The sequence below is a fragment of the Ovis canadensis genome, chromosome 1, assembly GCF_042477335.2.
Source record: "Ovis canadensis isolate MfBH-ARS-UI-01 breed Bighorn chromosome 1, ARS-UI_OviCan_v2, whole genome shotgun sequence".
NCBI classification, from domain to species: Eukaryota; Metazoa; Chordata; class Mammalia; order Artiodactyla; family Bovidae; genus Ovis; species Ovis canadensis.
Window position 1 is genome coordinate 281,052,449 of NC_091245.1, and position 17,192 is coordinate 281,069,640.

Consider the following 17,192-nt stretch of genomic DNA (forward strand, 5'->3'; position numbering starts at 1 on the left):
AGGAGATCCAAGCAGTCCATTCTGAAGGAAATCAATCGTGGGATTTCTTTGGAAGAAATGATGCTAAAGCTGAAACTCCAGTACTTTGGCCACCTCATACGAAGAGTTGACTCATTGGAAAAGACTCTGATGCTGGGAGGGATTGGGGGCAGGAGGAGAAGGGGACGACCGAGGATGAGATGGCTGGATGGCATCACGGACTCGATGGACGCGAGTCTGAGTGAACTCCGGGAGATGGTGATGGACAGGGAGGCCTGGCGTGCTGAGATTCATGGGGTCGCAGAGAGTCAGACACGACTGAGCGACTGAACTGAACTGAACTGAGAGCATAAAGAGCAGCAGGTACGTTTTCCTTAATCCAGGTTACTACATTGAGGATAAGTTTCTAGAAGCCTTGCATGCTGAATGAACTGCAGTTGAGAGGCCAGATGAAAGTGTAGCGAGACTTTCTTACAGATTTAAGTAACTGGAGAGGCGTCTGTTGTCCCTGTCACGCCCATTTCCCCTTTATCTTTTCTATGCTGTGTATTTGTCATCATTCTTTGGAAACTGTATCACAGCTTTCAGCCTGCCTTAAATTTCTGAGAAGTTCTGTTTTAAGAAATACATATGAGGAGGAAAGAATAGAGACAAAGCCCAGGGAGGCAGGGAAATAGAAATCATGGATAGGATGCATGTGTGCTAACAGTGAGGGCTTCCCAGGTGGCGCTAGTGGTAATTCACCTGCCAGTGCAGGAGACTCAAGAGACGTGGCTTCGATCCCAGGGTTGGGAAGATCCCCTGGAGTAGGAAATGGCCCCTCACTCCAGTACTCTTGTCTGGAAAATTCCATGGTCAGAGGAGCCTGGTGGGCTACAGTCATGGGGTCGCAAAGAGTCAGACACGGCTGAGCACACACATCTATATAAAGACAACTTGAACATGAAATAGACTATGAGATTATCTTTTCTAGAGTTGGAAGATGAATTTGGTAAGTCTGACATTTTTGCATTGAAAAGTATATAATACATTTGTGTGAAATGAGAGTAGATTATCAGTATTCTTTCCGAGTAGACCAGATAATTAGAAAAAGAAGTGGGCGGGGGGGGAATCCAGTAGAAGTAAGATTTAATTTTATATGTAATCAGAAGAAATATTCTGAGTAATTCATCACTAATTCAAAGAGCCAAGAGAAATCTAGGGGAAGTCCCAGGAGACGTAATCAGCTGAAATGCAGAGGCTGGAACATTCGCAAAACGTCACAGTTACAAACTGTAGTGTTACAAACTGTAGCTTTAGACATAATCAGCTATGCAGAGGCTGGAACATTCGCAAAACGTCCTAGTTATAGATTGTAGCTTTAGACGTAATCACCTATGCAGAGGCTGGAACATTCACAAAAGGTCACAGTTACAGATTGTAGCTTTAGACATAATCAGCTATGCAGAGGTTGGAACGTTTGCAAAACGTCACAGTTACAGATTGTAGTTTTTCCCCTCATGAGACCTGAATAGTGTTTCATCAACAAATCTCAAAAGAATTTTCAGGAAGTTTCAACACGAAAGACTCGCACTTGATACAGGAATTTTCACCTAAACAGAGGAGTCTGGCTTTGGAAGGTTTGCTGCTTATTCTTCGGAAAGCTTTCTGGAAGTCTGCCCCTTAAACTTTCTGGGCTTCACTTCCTCTTTATGAAAAATGGGGGAACCATGCCTGTCACCAGTTCACCCCCAAGGGCGCTGCAGAGTGACTGGAGTCCATCTCCTCTCAGTCCTGCGCTGTGAGAGGGCTCAGTCAGCGTCAGGGGCCAATTGGTTCTGGGCTCCGTTCCGTGGCCTCAGCGTGAGGCCTCCTGCACAGGACCGGGGGCAGGACTCGGCAGAACTGACCCTGCTTCAGGGTGACCAGCCTTACAGATGCCCTCAGAGACGGGATGTGGGATGAGCCCCGGTGAAAGATGAGCGAATCCCCTGAGAGGAGGCTCTGTGGAGGGGCTGATGTGGGGCCTGCTGAGGGCGGGCTGTCATCCCGGGGGCGGCGGGCATGGACCCCCTCCGTGGCCAAGGCTGTCCCTCTGGGGGGGGTCACTTGGCTTCTCGGGCCTTTGGCCCCCCAGTCTGCTGGTGGGGTGATGGCAGTGTGGACTGATGAGTCATTTGCTCAGAACAGGGCAGAAAGGGGTCTCGAGGAGAGTCCACGGAACACCATCGGGGGGGTGCTCACAGCCCCTGTTTTCCGCAGGTCTCAGTCCGAGATGCAGAGAGCAAACACGAGCAGACCTGCAGCAGCGCCCTGGCCGGGCCTGGGTGGTGGCTCCTCCAGTTTCCTGAGTCTCGGAGGGAACAGGCTCCAGAGGATTGTGACTGGCTCACTCCAGGCCCGGCCCAGCACCCCGCTGAGTCCAGTGTCTGGCCCCTAGGAGGCAGACAGGACTGACCGCAGCAAGCGTGGTCCAGGCCGTCATTAGGGAGAAGTGGGGGTGGAAGGGGACACGGGGCAGCCTGTGTACATGGAATCCACACCAGGAACGCGTATCTCTGGGACTCGGGCACCAGCTGGGGCAGTGGTGGGCCTGTGTAAGCGAGGCAGGGCCTGGGGGTCCCGTGGAGAAGCGCGCCGAGCTTGGCCTGTGCCCCTGGCGTTGCGTCTCCTGGCCCCTGGGGAAGAGGCACGGAGCAGCATGGGTGCAGTGACCACTGCTGTCCCCAGGCCCTGCCCGCAGTGGCTCTTCAGGCTCCGGGTTGGGGAGCCTGTGGGGTGTGGGTCCCGTCGTGCCCACCAGGGAGGCCTGGAGGACTTGGTGAGGAAGCACCCTCACCTGTGCAGACGCTTCCAAGCCAGGGTCTGGCGGAGCGCTTGCCCTGCATGTGGGTCTCAAGCCCACAGCAGACACGAGCTTCTAGCGGCTCTGTTTCCTACACGCCAAGCCCTGACACCCAGTCCACCCGCCGCCCGTGAGGAGGCCCGGCCGGCAGGGCTCCAGGTGCTGCTTCTGACCGTGTGCCCGGCGGCCGTATCACTGAGTCAGGCCGTCGGGTGGCGTTGGGGCGGGGACGGGAGCGCAGTCCAGGCCCGGGGGCGGGGGGCTGCGCTGACCGCGCTGGTGCTGCGGCTGTAGGTGCGCCCTCCACCCGCCCCCCAGGCGGAGACCACCGCCCCCTACAGACTGTCTCCAGGTCAGTCCTGGGGACCCTGCTCGGGCCCTAGCCTGGCCGGACCTTTCTGCCTCAACAGGGAAGGTTTACTTCTTCCATTCGGGCTCAAGTAGGCGATTATGAAACCAAAGCTGAGCCCAACACAGCACAGGCTTTGTTCAGAGGCCAGAGAGAGGTGAAGTGGGAACAAAGCTCACAGCTCTGCTTCTCACCCACCTGGAGAGAGTGGCGTGATTTTAAAAGTAAAGACAAAGGGAGGAGGCCTGAGGCTAATGCTGGGGAGGCAGGTACGTTTAGGGGAAGGGCAGGGTTTTTCCAAGTTAGTGGGGTGCCACCTCCTTGATCTGTATTCAGGTCAAGAAGCAACAGTTAGAACTGGAGATGGAACAATAGACTGGTTCCAAACAGGAAAAGGGGTACGTCAAGGCTGGATATTGTCACCCTGCTTATTTAACTTCTATGCAGAGTACATCATGAGAAATGCTGGCCTGGAAGAAGCACAAGCTGGAATCAAGATTGCCAAGAGAAATATCAATAACCTCAGATATGCAGATGATACCACCCTTATGGCAGAAAGTGAAGAGGAACTAAAAAGCCTCTTGATGAAAGTGAAAGAGGAGAGTGAAAAAGTTGGCTTCAAGCTCAACATACAGAAAACAAAGATCATGACATCTGGTCCCATCACTTCATGGCAAATAGACGGGGAAGCAGTGGAAACAGTGTCAGACTTTATTTTCTTGGGCTCCAAAATCACTGCAGATGTTGACTGCAGCCATGAAATTAAAAGATGCTTACTCCTTGGAAGAAAAGTCATGACCAACCTAGACAGCATATTAAAAAGCAGGGACATTACTTTGCCAACAAAGGTCCCTCTAGTCAAGGCTATGGCTTTTCCAGTGGTCATGTATGGATGTGAGAGTTGAACTGTGAAGAAAGCTGAGTGCTGAAGAATTGATGCTTTTGAACTGTGCTGTTGGAGAAGACTCTGGAGAGTCCCTTGGACTGCAAGGAGATCCAACCAGTCCATCCTAAAAGAAATCAGTCCTGAATACTCACTGGAAGGCATAGTGCTGAAGCTGAAACTCCAATCCTTTGGCCACCTGATGCGAAGAACTGCCTCATTGGAAAAGACCCAGATGCTAGGAAAGATTGAAGGCGGCAGGAGAGGGGACAACAGGATGAGTTGGCTGGAAGGCATCACAGACTCAATGGACATGAGTTTGAGTTGGCTCCGGGAGTTGGTGATGGACAGGGAGGCCTGGCGTGCTGCAGTCCACGGGGATGCAAAGAGTCAGACATGACTGAGTGACTGAACTCCACCGAACTTCCTTTTTACCTGTTTTTGGTTCTTGTTGGTCATGGCCACAGGCAGGCGTGTCACTTTTAATATAATGATTGTGTAAGCAGTGAGTGGTGGTGTGAAGTGAGATGTTAGTTCCCTGCCCAGGAGCTGAACCTGGGAGCCAGGGATCCTAGCCACCAGACCAGCGAGGGCTAGAGGCTGGAAGCTGCTCTTCCCAGGGTCTTTGCCCCCAGTGAAAAGTGGTTTTCCATGGAGGCAGAAACTGTAAATGCAGGTGTGAGATCCATCATTAGAGACACAAGACAGCAACAGGTGGGAGAGCACATGGAGAAATAGTGTGTCAAGACAGAAGCAAGGCAGGGAAAGGCTGTGGGCACTCCCCCCAGTGAGGGGGAGTGCAGTGACGAGGCGCAGTCACTTAGGGCAGTTCTTCTGGGTGTTTGTCTTCCTTCAGGCCAGTTACCTGGTTTCTTTTCCCACACCTGACCTACCCTGGGAGCCTCCCCTGGGTGCACACTTGCCCCTGAACAACATGGGTCTCGAAGTGAAGCTTCTGGGAGGAGCAAGACTCACATGGCCTGGCGTTCTCCCTCGAGTTCCGACCCGAGAAGCCGGTCTGTGCATGCGCAGTGCCTCCCTTGTCCCAAAAGTCTGGGGCGGAGATCCCGGAGCCCTTTACTGACACAGGCGCCTGCCTTCTCTTTGTCCTTGCTGTGACCATTAGCTTAGGTGTTGACAAGAGACGAGCACTGGCTATTCACTCTCTGTTGTTATTTCCATTTCAGAGGGCAAAGAGGAGGCTGACAGTAAATACCGAGACTGAAGCCCACCTCTCCCTTCTCTCAGAAACGCTAACAGTTGTAAGCATCCAGCCTGAAGCCCACTTTTTCATGCGCCATGAAATGCAAACAGGAGGCCAGTTATAAATGTCTAGCCTGGAGCCCATCTGTCTCCTACATCAATAATACACTAAAATGAACACACAGTGAGACTCGGTGTCTGCTGGAGGTCAGATTCATCTTGGTCCTAGTGAGGTAGAAAAATATTAGGTAGTCAGTGTAGTATAGGGTCAAAAGAAAAAAAAAAGCCTCAATTTCTTCTAAAAATCTATTTCCAATATCCACTTATGTTTCACATAAGCATTTCATTCCAGTAATCTATAACCATACTGGCTGTTCCAGTTTCTTGACATTCAAAGAGAATGCCTCCATGTCCCCTTGGTGTGAAGGCCATCAAACACCCAAACCCATGACAAGACAAGCGGAAACTGACCAAGGAGAAAACCACCAGGTGGTTCATTAAGTTCAGAACAAACATCTGGTCCTGAGATAATGGCCTGAGGTCACAAGAGATTTAGATCAGGGGACACAGACTCAATATCATAAGAAAATTCAAGAACTGGGAAAACGGGCCGTAAAGTTGACAGACCGACATGATGAGTCTTAACCTGATTGGCCAAGGATTGCGTACATCAGGACCCTAAGCCAACCAAAAACAATTAGGTGGGTCAGTATCAGTATTGGCAAAGATAGAAACTGTTTTGATTCTCACCATTTTAGGGAACTCTTTTCCCCTCCAGTGTCTGCTGGGCACCCTGTACTTCTATGAGATGAGATGAAACTCTGCCCCGTGTGTCTCTGCATGTCCGTGGAAGACCATTTGTTGACATCGCAGCCTGAACCCTGATTCTCGTTTCACTAATTGGTTCCATCTGGTTTTGTTTGTAGCTTCCTGTCTTCTCTCTGGACCCTGTAACTTAAAGACTTCTGTTCCAGTTCCAGTTCAGTCGCTCAGTCGTGTCCGACTCTTTGCGACCCCATGAATCGCAGCACGCCAGGACTCCCTGTCCATCACCAACTCCCGGAGTTCACTCAGACTCACGTCCATCGAGTCCGTGATGCCATCCAGCCATCTCCTCCTCTGTCTTCTCCTTCTGCTCCTGCCCCCAATCCCTCCCAGCATCAGAGTCTTTTCCAATGAGTCAGCTCTTTGCATGAGGTGGCCAAAGTACTGGAGCTTCAGCTTTAGCATCATTTCTTCCAAAGCAATCCCAGGGTTGATCTCCTTCAGAATGGACTGCTTGGATCTCCTTGCAGTCCAAGGGACTCTCAGGAGTCTTCTCCAACACCACAGTTCAAACGCATCAATTCTTCGGTGCTCAGCCTTTTTCACAGTCCAACTCTCACATCCATACATGACCACTGGAAAAGCCATAGCCTTGACTAGACGGACCTTAGTCAGCAAAGTAATGTCTCTGCTTTTGAATATGCTATCTAGGTTGGTCATAACTTTTCTTCCAAGGAGTAAGCGTCTTTTAATTTCATGGCTGCAGTCACCATCTGCAGTGATTTTGGAGCCCCCCAAAATAAAGTCTGACACTGTTTCCACTGTTTCCCCATCTATTTCCCATGAAGTGATGGGACCAGATGCCATGATCTTAGTTGTCTGAATGTTGAGCTTGAAGCCAACTTTTTCACTCTCCTCTTTCACTTTCATCAAGAGGCTTTTTAGTTCCTCTTCACTTTCTGCCATAAGGGTGGTATCATCTGCATATCTGAGGTTATTGATATTTCTCCCGGCAATCTTGATTCCAGCTTGTGTTTCTTCCAGTCCAGCGTCTCTCATGATGTACTCTGCATAGAAGTTAAATAAGCAGGGTGACAATATCCAGCCTTGATGTACTCCTTTTCCTATTTGGAACCAGTCTGTTGTTCCATGTCCAGTTCTAACTGTTGCTTCCTGACCTGCATACAGATTCCTCAAGAGGCAGGTCAGGTGGTCTGGTATTCCCATCTCTTGAAGAAATTTCCACAGTTGATTGTGATCCACACAGTCAAACGCTTTGGCATAGTCAATAAAGCAGAAATAGATGTTTTTCTGGAACTCTCTTGCTTTTGCCATGATCCAGCGGATGTTGGCAGTTTGATCTCTGGTAACTCCTGCTACAGGTGGGGATTGGAGAGTTGTGAACAAGGACATCCCTACTGAAGGAGGTTTCAGATATTGCTACAGGTGCTCTGATCGTGTCCTGAGAATGCGGGGGCGGGGGCGGGGGCGTTACTCAGGCAGCAGGGCCCGTAGCTCTGCGTGCGGAGAGGAGCACAGCGACAGAGCCCCGCCGGTGGCCTCCAGCCCACTCCCAGGCCGGCTCCGGAACTGCCTACCAGCCCTGGAGGAAGGGGCGGGGCCTCAGGGCTCCTGGAGTGACAGGCGGAAGGGGTGGCCCCCTAGTAGGCCTGGAGGAAGGGGCCACCTCGGGACCTGCTGGGAGGCTCCTGGCTCAGCTCAGGCTGGGTGCTCACTGCCGAGACGTGCCTCAGGGCGCAGTGGGGCTGCCCGGGTGGGCGGGGCCCTGAGCCGGTCACTCACCACCTTCCTGCCCCTCCTCCCTCGAGGGTGTCTGGGGTGTCTCTTCCCCCAGCAACCAAGGGCAGAGCCCTTACCCGTCCCCCCACGGAGCGCACTAGAGACTTGGCACCTGGCTGGGGGGTGGTCTCGTGGTGCTGTCTGCCCGCACCCTCCAAACTGCCTGTGCCGAGCAGGAGAGCCAGCGCTCAGCATGAACCTCATGGTTGGTGCAGACGGCATAGGTGCAGGGGGCTGCCCATAATGGGCGGGAGGCTTTAGATCAGGGCAGGGAGCTGCCCACCAGCTGCATGAGCTTCCTGGGCAGCAGCGACAAACGACCACACGGACGCTCCGAACAACAGAAGCCTGTCCTCTCTCAGTCTTGGAGACCAGACATCTGAGGTCAGGGTGTCCCAGCACCGAGCTCTCTCCAGAGGCTCCAGCCAAGGGTCCTTCCTGCGTCTTCCAGTTTTTTTGGCTCCAGGCATCCCAGGAGCCAACACTGTTTCAATGTGTCCAAAGTGGTTTGTGAAGTTTTAGGCTGGGGATTTCTCGCTGTAAGATGCTCTTCATTCAGGGAGACCTGTCAAAGTTGACCATGATCAAATAGAGACGTTAACAGAGAACAATCAGCTTTATACCGCATAGGAGACAGACGACATACTTGAAATACCCAACTCAAGTGCTGAAAATCATTAACTTGGTTAGATTAATCACTTTGATGTTTGGGCCTGCAGCTCTCCACCCTCAGGCCTCTGCTCCAAGAGTGTACCTTTCACAGGAGAGATTGATTTCCTGCTTCCAAGAAGACAGACGGGAGATGGAACCCTTAACCTCACCCTTGAATTGTGCCCTTTAACATGCTGCTGGGGACAGGAGAAGGACTGGCCCATCTCCAGGAGCTGCAGTGGTCCGTTTTCTCCTTTACACTCTCACTGGCTTCGCCTGTTTACTAGGATGCGGGTTGGAGTTGTTCTTTGTGTGCTCACAATTTACTCCCTTCGGAAGCCACGTGGAGCCATCAGAGAAACTGAACTTCAGAAGATATAGCTGCTCAGAAACCCAGTGTTCATTACTCAGAATTGGTTATGTTTTTCCTGGAGCAAATAGTTACTGGAACCACAAAGTAAGTAATAAAACTTATTCCCTCTACACTGTGACATTTACCATGGATTCATCTGAGCTTTATTTATTTACACCCCAAGGTGAGCATCTGAACGGCCCCTAGGTGTGGGCAGCAAACCCTTTCAGTGAGCTCCCCGAGTTAAGTGAGAAATAGGAGTATTTTCTCTGCATTTAACACACAGCAGGCTGGGTATTAGGAATTCACAGATTTTGCGACTTTTGATTCTGAGTAATATGTGTTACCGAAGCAGGTTTGCGTTCCCCATAGCGCGTGTGTGCTCACGTTAGCCTCTCTGTGACCCCCATGGACTGTGGTCCGACAGGCTGCTCTGTCAGTGGGATTTCCAGGCAAGAATGCTGGGGTGGGTTGCCATTTCCTTTTCCAGGGGATCTTCCCAACTCAGGGAACAGGACTTAGGACGTGTTCTGTGGATCAAGGGTAAGGGGGAAGAAGTAATGAAATACAAACCTTTGGGCGTTTGGTGTTTCTCCTGGCCCAGTTCAGTTCAGTTGCTCAGTCGTGTCCGATTCTTTGCGACCCCATGGATTGCAGCATGCCAGGCCTCCCTGTTCATCACCAACTCCCGGAGTCCACCCAGATCCATGTCCATCGAGTCGCTGATGCCATCCAACCATTTCATCCTCTGTCGTCCCCTTCTCCTCCCATCTTCAGTCTTTTCCAGCATCAGGGTTTTTCCAATGAGTCAGCTCTTCACTTCAGGTGGCCAAATGTTCAGCTCTAACTGACAATCGGCACAGGGTTCTGCCCGAGGCTCTGCTTGTCCAAGGAACCAGAGTTGCGCATTAGGGGCTGCTGCCACCGTGTGGCTACATCCAGTAAAACCACTTTGAAGCCAGGTCTCAAGGAGTCTCTCTACTCGGAAGCCTGCGGTGGTTCTGCAGCTCAGTCCTGTCAGGCTCGCTGTGACCCCGTGGACTGTAGCCCGCCAGGCTCCTCTGTCCCTGGGATTCTCCAGGCAAGAGTCCTAGAGGGGGTTGTCATCTCCTTCCCCAGGGGATCTTCCCGACCCAGGGGTAGAACCCAGGTCTCCTGCACTGCAGACGGAATCTTTACTGACGAAGCCACCAGGGAAGGCTGACTTTGATCCAAAGGCCTGAGAGGCTGTAAATGGCACCTGCCCTCCCAAGTAGCGTCCCTGGGAAAACCATCAAAGAGGAAGTCAAAGCAGGGCCCAGTTTCTAGAGGTACATTGTGCCCACATGACTGCCTCGTAAAACAAGGCCAATCAAACCCACCATGAGGGATCGCCTCATACTACTCAGAAACACCAGTATCAAAAAGATCTACTGAATCCAAGTCCCATAGAGAGCTTAGAGAAAAAGGGAATCCTCCTTCCCTCTTTGCTGGGATGTAATTGGGTACAGGGAATATGCAAAGCAGCAAAGGAATTTCTTTAAAATCAAACAAAAAACCTAAGCATAGGAGAACCTCCTGTGAAATGAAAATACCTCTGGCCATATTAATAAAGAAGAAATGTCACAGCCATCAGCAATTTCCAGCCTTCAACTGTGAATGAGGGCTCCCCAAACTGCTGCACCCCTCAGGGTGATTGCTGAGGAGCTGGGGAATGCAAGAAGCAAGGTGAGCAAGGAAACAGGATTCACCCCAGACAGCTGAGGTGCATATGCAGTAGGTGAGCCCAGAGGCTTGCATCTTCCCATCCACAGGATGCCGAGCTCCTTAATTTGATGCCTGATCTTTGATATTCGGACTGCCTGCTGCCTTCGTTGCGGATTTGCAAGTAGCCTGACTTTCCCTCCTGCCTCCTTGCAGCAGTTTTCTCAGAGATCCTGATGCTGCCTCCTGGGCTTGGAGTCCGAAACATTCTCACCAAATAAAATAATCTCTCCTTCCAGGTTGTGACTGTAAATTTTAGTCGACACTTCTGATCAGGCTATCCTACTCTCCCACTCTTGGGCTTAGATCCAGAGAAAGTCGGTTGAGATGACAGGCAACTCCTGTTTTGTTTTCAGGGCAGCATGACTTACCAGAGCCAAGCCATCGGAATCAAACCAATTGTCTACAAACAGAAACTGAAGTCTAAGAGGCACCCCTCTCCACCAGTCACAAAGCTGCACAGAACGGTGCCAGCGGCCACAGCACGGATGGACCCAGAGACTGGAATACTAAGGGGAGCGTGTCAGAGAGAAAAAAAGCATAAGCCATCAGGTTTATGCTAAAATAAGATGACCCTGACCGGTGGAATCTAAAAAATCATACGAACAAATTCATGTACACAAGAGGAACAGTCTCACAAACTTATGAAACCAACTTACGATTCTCAAAAAGAAAACGCTGGGGCAGAGGAAGCAATTAAGAGGTTGGAACGAACCTCTTCACTTTAATAGATATCAAATGGAGAAGCCAAAAGGACCTACTGAATGCTGCAGGAAAGGCTGGAGAGCACACTGTGACCGCCTCACAGGAGAAGAGGACCCAAAAGAGACCAGGTGAGCGCGTAGGTGGAACCGAGTCCAAAACGCAGCAGCAGCGACGCTGCGGCAGAAGAGCATCGGCGTGAGGCCTGGGGCCGCGCGGGCGCCTTCTGGCTTCCTGCCCTGGAACCGCTTGCACAGGTGCGAGATGTGCGCGCCCCGTTCACAAGGCTGGCAGGACAGCCCTGGGAAACGCCTCCCCTCACAGCGCGGCCCGGGGCTGGTCAGCGGGAAGCAAGGCAACGTGGGCAGACCTCCAAGAGGCCAGTTTCAACAGGCAAGTTTCGATCACGCCGTTCTAAACAAGTCCCATGAAAAGCTGTCAGCATCACTCAGTGTCCGAGAAATGGAAATCCAAGGCACCACGAGGTGTCACCTCACACCAGCCAGAAAGGCCATTGTCAAAACCCGCACAGACAGGGAATTGTGGAGGAGGTGTGGACAAAAGGGAGCCGGCCCCACCGAGGCTGAGGATGGAACTTGGGAAGAGCCAGGACGGACGACAGTGCGGAGGTTCCTCCTGCGTGGAAACTGGGATGAGACGCGAGACTTGCTAACAGCATTCACCGAAAGAGACTCCAAGGAATATACAGTTCCTAGACGGAGGAGCCTGGAGGGCTGCATCCATGGGAGGAGCCTGGAGGGCTGCAGTCCATGGGAGGAGCCTGGAGGGCTGCAGTCCATGGGGTTGCTGAGGGTCAGATACAACTGAGCGACTTCACTTTCACTTTTCACTTTCAGGCATTGGAGAAGGAAATGGCAGCCCACTCCAGTACTCTTGCCTGGAGAATCCCAGGGACAGGGGAGCCTGGTGGGCTGTTGTCTATGGGGTCGCACAGAGTTGGACACGACTGAAGCGACTTAGCAGCAGCAGTGTAAGCACAGATCCTAGGAAATTATGAGGAATATTTCAGATGGACTCACTTTGCCATCAATGGCATCAAGTACTTTTTGCAAGCACTTCTTAGAATAATAGAAAATAAACCAGAAATGAGAAAACAGGACCTAATTCATCTCAACAGCATTTTCACAGCAAAGGAAACCCTAAAGGGAAAACAAAGACAATCCTCAGAGTAAGAATATTGGCAGAGATGCCCACAATGAATTGGTCTGCAATACACACAAACAGCTCCTGGCTCCATCAAAAATAGAAACAACCTCCCCATGGTGGGGGTGAGGGGGGCGGTGGGTGCAGGAAGGTGAAGAGCTATTGTTCTGCTGAAAGTTTTCACCTTCGTTTTAGGTTCAAAGAATTTGTTAACTAAATAAGCCACCTGTTCTATACAAATAAACAATACCAATATTTATTAGATAATTATCTAGCTGACTTTCAATAAACCAACACTAAAAGAAAAGAGAAATAAAAACAGCAGAGGACACATCACCAAACTGGATTTTGACCAACATCCAGACTCACACAGTGCAGAGGAGCCCCAGGTCACAGCGCACCTGGAGTCCCAGCTGGGAGAAGATCTCAGGCAGGAGGGCCACTCTCTGGTTGGGAGTTCAAAGGCCAAAGTTCAGGGTTCCTGCTATTAATCCTGGGATACAAACTGGGACATCTTCATCAATCTGTGAGCAAATTTCAGCTCTGGCTTCATGCTAATGCTGTTTGTTTTGTCTTGTAAAACTTGGAATGTTGTTAAGCCTGGGGCTTAGTCAGCCAGCCCTCCTCCAAGGACTCAACAATCTCAAGATTTGTTCCCTATTTTATCTATTTTAAAAGATGCTTGCTCCTTGGAAGAAAAGCTATGATCAACCTAGATAGTATATTAAAAAGCAGAGACATTACTTTGCTGACAAAGGTCCATCTAGTCAAAGCTATGGTTTTTTCCAGTAGTCATGTATGGATGTGAGAGTTGGACTATAAAGAAAGCTGAGTGCAGAAGAATTGATGCTTTTGAACTGTGGTGTTTTAGAAGAGTCTTAAGAGTCCCTTGGACTGCAAGATCAAACCAGTCAAACCTCAAGGAAATCAGTCCTGAATGTTCATTGAAAGGACTGGTGCTGTAGCTGAAACACCAATCCTTTGGCCACCTGATGCGAAGAACTGACTCATTGGAAAAGACCCTGTTGCTGGGAAAGATTGAGGGCAGGAAGAGAAAGGGGTGACAGAGGCTGAGAGGGTTGGATGGCATCACCGACTCAGTGGCCATGAGTTTGAGTAAGCTCCGGGAGTTGGTGATGGACAGGGAGGCCTGGCGTGCTGCAGTCCGTGGGGTCGCAAAGAGTCGAACACAACTGAGCGACTGAACTGAACTGAACTGATCTGTGGTGCTGCACAGCAGGTGATCAGGGCACACACAGTCAGGGCAGAGTCCTGGCAGTTGGAAGTAAGGCCAGAGGCCTGCTCTGCTTTGTCTCTGAAGCCTAAGCAGGGCTATTTCTTTAATTTCCCTCACAAGGACAGTGTGGAGCTTCCTTAAATGATGAAAATGACTATGAAATTAGAATAATCCCTAACTCCATACACAAAAATAAACTCCAATTTAAACATGTGAACTAAAGGACAGATACTATAAAATTCCTAAGGCTGAACATGCTTTGACATAAATCGTAGCAAGGTGTTTTTCATCCACCATTTACAGTAATGAAAAAAGAAATGAAATTAGACCTAATTAACCTTAACAGCATTTGCACAGCAAAGGAAAACCTAAATAAAAGAAAAAGGCAACCCCCAGAATGCGAAAAATTATTTGCAAATGAAGATACTGTTGCAGAAGTTGGACTGTCGAGAAATCAAGCACCACACTTGGAGGGATGGAGAGCTCAGGGTTAGTAAGCTGGCTGTCCCAGATGAGCTAACACTCCGAAGTTCTGGGGCCCGAGCTCAGGGTGAGCTTCACTCTCATAGGGTCAGTGGACACAGTTACTCTCCACACAGATTGAGTGTTTACCCGGTTACTGTGGGCTGCGGGCAGTCGCAGAGCATGGGAGCTGCTATGGCTCACATGCAGGGGGGTTCTAAACAGAAACTTATAGAAGCAGAAAGAGAACATTCCAGACTTCTCAGAACAGTTTACAGTTCTAACTGATCGCCATGTCAGCTTGTTCCTTTCTCGGCACAGCAAGCATATCTCACAGAAGCAGAATGAGTATGAAGCTACCCCTAGCTATCCGTTTTAAGTATTCCTCTTCAATACAAGGATCTTCATTTGGAGATCAAGATTTCATCTCCAAAACATACAAAGAGCTCGAATAGCTCAATATCAAAATAATAAAACAACACAAACAACTCAATTAAAAAAATGAACCAAAGACCTAGATGGACATTTTTCTAAATAAGGCATACACGTGGCCGTTAAGGTTAATTCCCAGGTGGCTCAGTTGTTAAAGAGTCTGCCTGCCAATGCAGGAGATGCAAGGGACACAGGTTCAATCCCTGGGTTGGGAAGATCTCCTGGAGTAGGGAATGGCAAGCCACTCCAGTATTCTTGCCTGGAGAATTCCAAGGACAGAGGAAACTGGTAGGCTAAAGTCCACAGGGTCGCAAAGAGTCCGATATGACTGAGCACATACAACAACAAGAAAGGCCGTTAAACGTGAGAAGAGGCTCAACACCACCAGTTATTAGAGAAAGACAAGCAAAACCGCCAACAAAATGTCGCCTCACACCAGTCGGAGGGCCATTCAAAAAGTCTCCAGTGGTGAATGCTGGAGCAGCTGTGCAGAGAAGGGGACTCTCCTCCATTGCTGCTGGGAACTGCATGAAGGTCCCTTACAGAACTAAGCAAACTAGCACCATGCTGCTGCTCAGCTGCTCAGCGTCCTGCTCTCTGCCGCCCCGTGGACCGCAGCACACCAGGCTTTGCTGATCTTCACCGTCTCCCAGAGTTTGCACAAACTCATGTCCATTGAGTTGATTCTGTCCAACCATCTCATCCTCTGTCATCCCCTTCTCCTGCCTTCAATCTTTCCCAGCATCAGGGTCTTTTCCAATGAGTCAGTTCTTCATATCAGGTGGCCAAAGTATTGGAGTTTCAGCTTCAGATTCAGTGCTTCTGATGAATATTCAGGGTTGATTTCCTTTAGGATTGATTGGTTTGATCTCCTTGCAGTCCAAGGGACTCTCAAAATCTTCCCCAACACCACAGTCCACAAGCACAAGAACCATGGAACCCTGCAATCTCATGCCTGGGTGTAGATCTGAAGAATACCAACATTTTAAAAGACACGTGCACCCCTACAGCCACAGCCACACTAGACACAATAGCGAAGACACGGAAGCAGCCTAAATGTAGGAGGGCGGACGAATGGGTGGAGGCAAGGGGTTCACAGGCACAGTGAGACATTGCTCAGCCGTCGAGAAGGACGCAACGACGCCGTTGGCAGCCACAGAGAGCACAGCAGAGGTGATCGTGCTGAGTGAAGAAGAAGGACAAGGAAAGACTGAGGTCACATGACATCACCTCTAGGAAGGACCTGAAAATGGATACAGACCAACTTCTTTTCCAGGGAGAAACAGCCTCACAGATTTAGGGAAAAAACGTATGGTTACCAAGAAAAGAAGCTGGGGAGCAGGGAGAAATTAGCTGGCTCAGGTTAGCATGCATACCCCACCATTTATAAAACAACCCACAAGGACCCGCTGTGTGGTACGAGACACCTTACTCAACACTCTGTGTAACCTATACAGGAATAGAACCCCCAAAACATAAACGTCAATGTATAAGTGAGTATAACTGCTGTATATCTAGCTGGCCAAGTCGCTTCAACTGTTTCTGACTGACTATGACCCCACGGACTATAGCCCACTAGGCTCCTCTGTCCATGGGATTCTCTAGGCAAGAATGCTGGAGGGGGTTGCCATGCCCTTTTCCAGGGGATCTTCCCAACCCAGGGATCGAACCTGCATCTCTTATGTTTCCTGCATTGGCAGGTGGGTTCTTTACCACTATCACAGCCTGGGAAACCCCATAGTTGCTGTATAGCAGGGGAAAACCCCCACAACATGTGGTGGTGGTTTACTCACTAAGCAATGTCTGACTCTGTGACCCCATGGAATGTAGCCCACCAGGTTCCTCTGTCCATGGGATTTCCCAGGCAAGAATACTGGAGTGGGTGCCCATTTCCTTCTTTATGGGGTCTTCCTATCTTGGGTTCAAACCCACACCTCCTGGCTTTGCAAACAGATTCTTTACCACTGAGCCACCAGGGTGGCCCTCAAATCATATAGATATTACAATTCACATTATATCTTTAAATAATGAGGAGATGCAAAAGCTGTGTACAGAAACTAGAAGACATCAATGAAAGAAATCAAAGACAACATAAACAGATGGAGAGATATTCCATGTTCCAGGGTTGGAAGAATCAATATTGTGAAAATGAGTATACTATCAAATGCAATCTAGAGATTCAAGACAATCCCTATCAAATTACCAAAGGCATTTTTCACAGAACTAGAACAAAAATTTTCACAATTTGTATGGAAACCCAAAAAACCCCAAATGGCCAAAGCAGTCTTAAGAAAGAAGAATGGAACTGGAGGAATCAACTCTCCTGATTTCAGAATATACTACAAAGCCACAGTCATCAATATAGTATGGTACTGGCACAAAAATAGAAATAGAGACCAATGGGACAAGCTTGAAAGGCCAGAGATTAACCCACACACCCGTGGGCACCTTATTCTTGACAAAGGAGGCAAGAGTATACAATGGGGCAAAGATAGTCTCTTCAACAAGTGCGGATGGGAAAACTGGACAGCTATGTGTAAGGAATGAAATTAGAACACTTCATAACACCATACACAAAGATAAACTCAAAATGGGTTAAAGACTTCAGTGTAAGACCAGAAACTATGAAACTCTTAGAGAAAAACA